Genomic DNA, 7,024 nt, shown 5'->3' on the forward strand with positions numbered 1-7,024 from the left:
TGGAGGGCAAGCAGCAGGCCTGCAGGCTATGATGCCATGAGACACTAAACCCAGTAAATATTGGAGAAAGAAGCATTCTCCAGTGTAAGAAATCAGTATCATTACTAAATTGCTGTAACAATTTGAGGATACGCTCAAGTGTGGTCTCACCAGGACTATGTGTCTCCAGGGACATCACATAAGAGGACACAATATTTATTTGCACCTTTCTTGTGAAACAATTCTAAAGCACTTTATAGTTATTCTATATAAAGATTGCTGAGTTACAGTACCAAACTGCAGCCAGTTCAGCAATCATTCCATACTTGCTGCTTTACACAGTATTTTCAAATGAAAGTGAAAGAGCATCTATTAAATTATAAAAAGGATATTAGAAAATATTGTGGGAGTCAGGTGCTGAAGAATGGTACAAGGTAGTTCAGGGGCTTACTTGCTTTTCAGGAAGGTACAAGGAATTTTTTATTTCTAAAGGCATGACCCTGCAAAGTACAATGTGGTTTCATCTAGAAAAGCATGTGAGTATACGTATGTAGTCACTCTGGTATCAAGATTTGTGTGGGAGACCTGTGGTTTTGCAGTAGGTGGTGTACTCCCCTGTTCTAGCAGAGAACAAGGAGAAATGTGTTGTGGAAGGTGCCATCTGCCAAATGTGATGGAATGGAATGAATTCAGGGGTTTTATTAAGCGTGTGCTTATGCTTCTTTACTGGAGCAGGGCCAGCATGGTCAGTCTCTTATAGGCTATAAAGTGATCAGGACCAGAAACTTTCACTTAATCTGAAAAACAGCAGTAAATCAGCTACTAATATTTAGTTTTCTTACAGGCTGCATAAAATAATCTCTTTGAGAATATATGTGTTGAATTAAAAATTACAAGTCTAACTACACTGATTGGACTAAATAAGTTTTGCCATCTTTTTTAATATATGCAAATTTAAGGAGATGTAATAATTGAAATTCACCATCACCACATACTCATGGTTGTGACAGAAATGCATTTTCTGTAATTACAGTATATCTAGTTACTTTGTCTCTACCTAAAAGTGATTGGCTGTATTACTGGTGGCATTAGGCATAATGTTTTAAAAGCTTTAAGGCTGTACTAAAGCACTTGGTGAATTTACCTCTTTATATGGATACAAACAAGTCTTTTAAAAGCTAGGTTTTTTAGGTCATAGGCTCATGTTTTGCTATAGGCAGATGTGTAGGTCTGTATGCTCAAATATTATCAGTAATTCTAAACATTTTTCTCATCTATGCCAGGACTGGGATTCTAACTGCAATTTTTGTTTGTCTCTCTAATCTTATGAATTTACTGCTCCTATCTCAGCAAAAAGAGGGACTGATTCACCTGTTAAGCCAAAATTGCTTCTACCTTTTAATCTCAGAAAATACTAAAATAAAAAGATGTCATGAAAACTAACTCAGCTGACGTAGTCTGAAATTCCAGTAATAATGTGATTTAAAATTATTTAAACAGGATATATGATAAAGCAATATCCTTAAGTAAAGATTCCAAAATATATTGAGACATAAGAAACATAATATAGGTACTAACTAATTATATAAAAAAGAGTTACTTACATCATTTTTAATAGCATATTACCATGGTTTTATTCTGAAAAAGGCAACAAAGGAGAGTAAAAAATCCAATGTAATATTGGCCCCTTTTGTATATTTACAGCAAGAATTGATGACTGAGGGTGGCTGCATTTTCCTAAATTTAGTAGGAGTGACAATTTTGTATGGCATTTCTAACTGTGTAACTCTACCTTTCTTTGAGGCCTAAACAATAAACTGTTTCTTGGGCTATATTGTTTTACTTTATATTGGTTGTTATTACTTCCAGGGGATAATTAGTTTTAAAAGATTACAAATGTACATAATGAAGACTGTTGCAACTCTGAGAGACATCCTCCATAGGAAAATGCCTAAAAGGCATAGAGTGGAGGTACTTTTTTTTGTCCGTTATTGCTTTTTTGATACATACTTTTGTAAAAATACAATAACAGTTTGAAGGCTCAGATTTGGTTTTCCTTGAAGTCTGCCTGTAAAAGGCTGTTGATATCTGTGGGAGCAAGAGCAGGGCAGGTCCTTTGTAAGCAATTTTCTTGTTAAACTGATCCTACTCTGCAAGCTTGTCTTTCTTATCTACAATAGTATTAAAATGTTTGCAATAAAATTTGTTTGTAATATTTTGCAGTCATTTAACTAGATTTTGCTTGGTGGAATTAAATTTTAATATTTTTTTCAATCAATGTCTTGTTATCTTGTCTATTCTGTTTCTGGTTGGAGTGCAGCTAGGGTTTGTTGAACTTTTTACTACTGTGATTAACTCTTTTTGTACTAGCAGCCTTTTATTTGTTTCAGTACTTTCCAGGAAACGGTCAGCTTTTGTCAGAAATCATCTTGTGGCAAGGTGTGGATCTTAACACATTCTGATCATGAACAATACTCAGTGCTGGTGCTGTTAGTCCAGACCGATTAACTGTTGAAGGCAGCAGAAATCCAGGACAAGGCTGTTTTGCTTTGACAGGCAAAGGGACTTTGTGCACACTCAGAAGTGTATGAGTTTCTTGCCTAGCAGTGGGTACATTTGTAGCTCTCCTACCTGCCAAAGGTCCAGTCATCTTGCTTCCCTCACACAATTTTAAAAAAATTCCCAAGCAATATCTGCACAGGGAGTGGCTGCTGTGAAGCACAACAGATTCTTTCACAGCTGTGTACCTGCCCACAGAAGCTGAGCTCCAAGTTAAGCCTTTACCAGTACACTACATACACACATGAAATATTTACCGTATGTCAACAAGAGCATTATCACAGTTACTGATATTAAGATGGAAAAGGATGATGAAGAAGCAGAGTTTAGGTTTATTTTGTCATTTTTAGAGAAAAATTGTGCTGATAACATAAACCTCTGGGAGGAAGAGTAGCTATTGTGGCTATCATGTGACAAGTAACTGTCTTGATGGTGTATAGTGTTGCTTTTGTGGATGTGTTTTCAGTATCTTTTGTCCTTGGCAACCCTGACCACTTCATAACCGTGGGATACGCAGTCCCCTCTGGGGAATTCCAGGTCTGTACAAGGGGAGTTGCAGGCGGATGGAAAAGACAAAGCTAGGACATCTACAGCATTCTGCTGATGTTCAGTCCCACACCCAGGCAGATGCTGAGAGAAAGGAGGCAAGATATGGTGTGGATTGCTCTGGGCTAGATGTGGAGCAAGACAACAAGCTCTCCTTAGAGATACCCTTTATTTAGCAGAAAGTGCTAAGACAGACAGTAATAGCAGACAGTGAGCTGGATTTAAAACTGGCTGAACAGCCAAGCTCAGAGTGTTTTGATCAGTGGCACAAAGTCTACCTGGAGGCAAGTAACTAGTGATGTACCCCAGGGGTCAAAACTGGGTCCCATCCTGTTCATCATCTTCATTAATGATCTGGATGATGGGGCAGAGCATACCTTCAGCAAGTTGCAGAGGACAAAACTGGGAGGAGTGGCTGATACACCAGAGGGTTGTGCTGCTGTCCAGTGGGACCTCGACACACTGGAGGAATGGACTGAAAGGAACCTCATGCAGTTCAGCAAGGACAAGTGCAAAGTCTTGCACCTGGGAACAGCCCCATGCCCAAATACCTGCTGGGGGTCACCCAGCTGGACAGTAGCTCTGCAGAAAAGAGCCTGGGGGTCCTGATGGACACCAAGTTGAGTATGAGCCAGCAATGCACCCTTGAATCAAAAAGGCTAATGGTATTCTGGGCTGCATTAGGCAGAGTGTGGCCAGCAGGTCAAGAGCGGTGATCCTTCCCTTCCCCTCTACTCAGCGCTGGTGAGGCCACACCTGGAGTGCTATGTCCAGTTCTGGACTCCCCTGTACCACAGAGATACAGAGCTACTAGGGAGAGTCCAGCAAAGGGCCACTAAGATGATTAAGGGACTGGAGCATTTCTCATGAGTGATTCTCTGAAGTCATCACACAAGACTTACCAGGTTGAGGACTAGAAAAAGTGGATCCTTCAATAATGGGCAAATAAACCAGAAAGTTCTGGGTAGAACATCATGGTTTCCCTTAATAACACAAGGCAGTACAATGCTGGAAGAACTTGGCCCACATTTATGTCTGTTTCTGTTCTTTTCTATACATATCTCTAATTCTCTGGCTGGAACAATTCATTATAATTTTTTTTTCTCTCACTGGTATCTTGAGTCAATACAACCAATCTCTCTTTGGGTACCAGTTCAAGCTTTAAGGGTTTATCTTCCCTCCTACTTACTGAAATCTGTGGTTGTTGCAGTCCTCTAATGGTAAAGTTCAGAGGAGTACCAAGGAAAGAATCACAAGAAATCTAGTTGTATTATTCCAGTATGAGTCATCTTACTGTCAGAAATAGATATTCAGAATTTATTATTTAAACTTTTTATTATTATTTAAATTTTAAAGTCTAAAATCTGATTTTTTACAGCTAAAGGTTTGAAATCAAATTTCCAAAAGCGTCTCCTAATTTTGGGTGTCTCAGTTTGGCATTCCCAACATGAGGCCTTCCTTCTAAAGGGACCTGATGCAGAACTGAAGATCACCTTTCTCTAAAATAGGCTCTTTAGGGTTTCTTGTGTTGGGAGCCAAAGCCTGATAAACCTTAAATACACTTATTTATGATGGACTTCAGCAGTGGTCCAGATCCCAGCAGAATCAATGGGAGCCATCACTGTAAAGGTCTAGTTTCTCATGTATATCTGCAACTGGATTTTTATCTCACAAACTTTCTCCATTAGTGTAAAAGATATTCTAATGGAATTTCTGAAGTGAGTTTTCAGAATTTCTTGTGGCACAAGCAAGTTCAAATTTTATATTTACCTACATTTGCTTACCCTATGACTGAAAGTAAATTAAACCTCCAGTGTTAGACATGTTAGGATTTCTTTGTTGCTGTGATGTAATCCTGGAAAATACATACTGTCAAAATGAACTTAATAAAATAACTTACTTAGCTAAAAATAACTTAATCTATTTCACTTTCCATCAAACATTTTCTTCAGTTGAAATATTTCTACACTTCCAGTAAGGCATTAAAATGTAATCCTATTTGAAAGTACTTTCCAGTGTTACGCTGTGGAAGTTTAACCATAAAATGTAATCTTTAATTTAGGACATTTCCCTTTTTGCTTGATTGTATTTTTACAAAGTGATTTCTTACTTAAAAAAAACCAAAAAATAATGTTCCTAAAAGAAGACTGAAGGTATGTGTAATTCCGTATTGTGATTTCACTAAAATTATTTTATTACAGACAGATCCTACAGGACAAACTTCATCTCTGGTACACACTGGAGAAAATGTGCTGAATAATCTGACAAATTTGATCTGAGCAATGCTTCTGGGCAAGGCAGCAGATTGACACTGTAAAAAGAAAAGCTCAGGGCTCTCTTCTCAAGGAAAGGCTCTCAGCACGACAGAGTTTTGTAGGAGACCAAATGGCTTTCCTTGCCCTTTGAATGCTGCGCAGGACACTCTCTACATATCAGATACACAGTCTCCACTGGCACTTTAGGGTCAGCTTTTGTCCTCTAATGCACAGGTGTCCCATGCAAGTCCTTGGGAGTTATCCAGGGCATCTGATGGCAGACGTTGATTTTCCTTTTCTTCTTCATTAAAACATTCCTGACTATTGCCAGTTTTCTTAAGGTCCTTTGCTTGACCTGTGACTGCTGAACTGTACCCAAAGGAGACAAGATGATGTGCTATTGTTTTTCATTACTTTTTGCCCTTTGGGGCTGCTCTTCCATTTCAGTCAGTTGATGTGCTGAGGCGTGACATACCCCTCTGAAACTCTGAACTTATACCCAGGTAAGAATCTGTGACCTAATTTATTTTACAGCCTTTAATGAAAATTGTGGCAAACGTAAACAGAAGGAAAATACATACCCTGCCAAAGAAGTGCACAAAACACTTTGTAGCACTAGATATAAACAAAACCCCAAGATCTTTTCAAAGTGACTTCTGGGTCCCTGTACAGAAGTTCTCTGTAAAGGATTCCAGGAGCCAGAGCATGGTTGGTTCTTGCAAGAAACCAACCATGAAGGTGTAAAGTAGCAGATAAGCCAAGGACAGCAAAGCAGCCACTGCCAGGGAGGTACGGGATAGCAGTACTGGGTAGCAGTGGCAGGTACTGGATGCCTTTCAGCCTGGCCTAGGAAAGGGAAGGGCAGTGTTAACGGCACAAAGCTGTTTTACTGACCACTGCCCAGAAACAGCTGACTATTCCCCCAGCTTTGTTCCAGGCTGGTAGGAAATGAGAACAGGGACAGAAGAGTGGCTTATGAACCTGTTTGCTCATTGTATCTGTGAAGATGAAAGCCCTCGAGGCCCTGGCTCAGCCCGCCCGGACCTGGTTTCCTAAGGGCTCTCAGAGGTACAGGGCCTTTACACATTAATCCCTGGGCGGGAAAGCATGCTCCTTCATTCAGGATTGTTCATGATATATGAAAAATGTTACTACTTAAAAAAGCCCCACAGGATTGTTTGAAATGTCAAATATATCTGTTAGCACTTCCTTTAATATTGTAGCAGCAGTCAGTGGCCTGTGTGTACTTAACTAAGTAGTTTTTGAGTTTGAAAAACATTCTAGACCTCAGTACTACAGCATATCCTAACCAGATACTCCTCCGGCACCCGTCAGCAATGCTGCTTTCCCTCAGCCACATTTTTTAATGCCCATTCTACTTTATAAAATTTGGAAAGACTCCTTCAGCTTCGTGCCCCTGACATCTCAATACTAATTTACAAGTGAAATAAAACCGTTCCCATGATTTCTAGATTCATGTTATACAAGTGATACATATCACTATGATACCGTATTAGTGATGGCTTATTTAAATTTGGAGTTTGGTTTTAGGATGAGAAAACTGCAGTAATTATATTCTGACTTTTCACTAGATACCGTTTTAACTTAATAATAATCTATTTCATTTTCCATAAAACATTTTTAACATTCAGTTGAAATATTTCTGCATTTCTGGTACGGCATTA

The sequence above is a fragment of the Ciconia boyciana genome, chromosome 4 (assembly GCF_034638445.1).
Source record: "Ciconia boyciana chromosome 4, ASM3463844v1, whole genome shotgun sequence".
Lineage (NCBI taxonomy): Eukaryota > Metazoa > Chordata > Aves > Ciconiiformes > Ciconiidae > Ciconia > Ciconia boyciana.